The following is a 2,443-nucleotide window of genomic DNA, read 5'->3' as shown; positions in this document are numbered from 1 at the left end:
ATATTGGGTAGGATTTACCGATGAAGCCATCTAGACCTGGCCTTTTCTTTGAGGAAAAGATTTTAGCTGCCAACTCAACTTAATAGGTATATTTAAATTGTCTGGGTCTTAGTGAGCCAGTTTTAGTACTTTTTTATCTTTGGAGAATTTTATCCAGTTCCTCTATGTTTTCAAGATTGCCAGTATAGGGTCTTGTGGGTTAGCTCAGTTGTTTAAAGCACCTGCTTGGGCAAACCCTGTCAGGCGCAGGAGATGGCAGTTCAGTGCTACACTATACCTGCTCTTAAGGCAGCCTGAGCCAGCCTAAAAAAAAAAAAAAAGATTGTCAGTATAAACTTTTTGATAGTATTTTCAGCTGGGCTGTATCTTCTCTTATGTATGTTTATTTTGTAATGGCATTCCTGACACACAATGGACATACGGTAAGGTAACCCGAGTGTGTTTATAGGGTATAGCTGTACAGCTTTGACTCTCATATCATAAGTAGGTTCATGACCTAAAGAACTGCTAAGGTTTAGATGGACTGTCCCCCCATGTTCGCAAAGGTTTCCTCCATCACATCTCCACAGAGTTCTTTTGGGATGGGTCCCCCAAAGCCCACTCCTCCGTGGTGACGTTCACAGCCACATCCTCAAAGGCACTGCCTCTGTTGTGGGGCTTGAGGGTCTCAGGGTCCTTCCCACAGGGCTGGAAGTTGGTAGAGGTCAACGAGTGAGAGGGTTTGGTCAGCTGGATCTGAGCAATCAGCTCCGGGTCAGAACTTCGGCACCAGAACCATGACCAGCTTCCTCGGGAACATTGTTCAGTGGTTCTGTATTCTTGGTTTCCTAATTCATTGATATCAATTACTAAGAGGAGCGTATCAAAATCTTCCTGTATTGCCATTGCAGACACGTATATGTATGTTTGTTATGTCTTTGTGTTATGTTAACTCCTTGGTCTGGGTGTGGGGGAGATGGCTCAATGGAATAAGGGCTTCCCTGGCAAGTGCAAGGGCCTGAGTTCAACCCACAGTTCCGCCAAAGAAAAAAAACCCAAAAAACTTCATGGTGTGTTCTTTTTTTCTCCATAGTAGCGCTGTTATTTTTAAATCTATTTTGATATTAATATGGTCAGTCCTGCTCATTCATGCTTTTATTTTATTTTTGGCAGAACCAGGGATTGAACTCAGGCCCTTACGCTTGCCAGGCAAGCCCTTATTCCACTAAGCCATCTCCCCAGCTCCTCACGCTTTTATTTTTGTGGTGTATTTTTCCCAACCTTTTATTTTTCTCATTGACAACATATATTGGATTCCAAGTATATGAGCTGAGCTACATTCCCAACTCACTTCTAATTTTTTTTTTTTTTTTAATTGAAGACGAGGTCTTACTAAGTCACTAAGCTGTCTGGGCTGAGCTCAAAACTGTGATCCTTCTGCCTTAGTGTCCTGTAATGCAGGATTATCGACCCAGCTGGAACTTGCTTTTTAATCTAGCCTGAGCTACCTCTGCTTTTTTGATGAGAAGTCTGTTTTATGCATATTTTATATAATGATTAGTGTGGTTAGAGTTGGGTTGAATTTTTGCTGTTTGCTGCCTATCTGTCTCCTCTTGGTTGTTTTCAGTTCTTTCTATAGTGTCTATGGGGGTCGGGGTAGGACAGGGTCTCACACTGTAGTTCACCTTGTTGGAGAAAGGGACACTATGGCTGGCAGTCCCAAGGAATGGCAGCTCCACGGGGTCCCCAGGAGGGGGGGGAGCCAGGGCATGTGCCATAGCTACATAGCTGCGGCCATCAGGTTATGACCAGCTACGGGGCAATCGAGACCTGTACCCTCTCAAAGTTACCTGAGGACCTCCAGGCTTTAAGGTAAGACTATGGTCTGCTGGTCACCAGGTCCTGAAAGCCCACCCTGCCTCTGTTCTGTGGGGATGCAAGGCTCCTTCCAGACAAGTTTGCCGAGCCCAGGCAGAGCCAGGCATAGGACAGGTGTGTTCATGTCCACCACAGGCTGAAGGAGGGGTCTGAACAGGTTCCATCTTGTGGGTTGGACCATGTACTGCTAAAAACACCTTCTAGGGTCCCAATCCCCAGAACTGCAGAGTGACCGTGTGTGGGGACAGGATGTTTATGGAGGCAATCTATCTGAGTGGTCTTGAATAAAGACAGGTGTCCTTTTAGGAAGGGGAAATTCAGACACAGGCAGACCTGCTCAGAGCAAGGCAGTATGAAGGGGCTGGGGGGATAGCGCAGAAGCGTAAGCACCTACCTGACAAACACAAGGTCCTGAGTTCCAGCCCTGGCCCTAGGACGGGCATGGTGGCGCACACCTGTAGTCCCAGCACTCGGGAGGTTGAGACTGGATGAGCACTGTGAGTTTGACACCAGCCTGGGGGCTACAAAAGTGAGTGCAAGGCCAGGTAGAGCTGCATAGCAAGACCCTGTCTCAAAAAAAAAAAAA

This window comes from Octodon degus, unplaced genomic scaffold (genome assembly GCF_000260255.1).
Source record: "Octodon degus isolate 3935 unplaced genomic scaffold, OctDeg1.0 scaffold00092, whole genome shotgun sequence".
Lineage (NCBI taxonomy): Eukaryota > Metazoa > Chordata > Mammalia > Rodentia > Octodontidae > Octodon > Octodon degus.
This window is presented reverse-complemented; position numbering follows the sequence as displayed.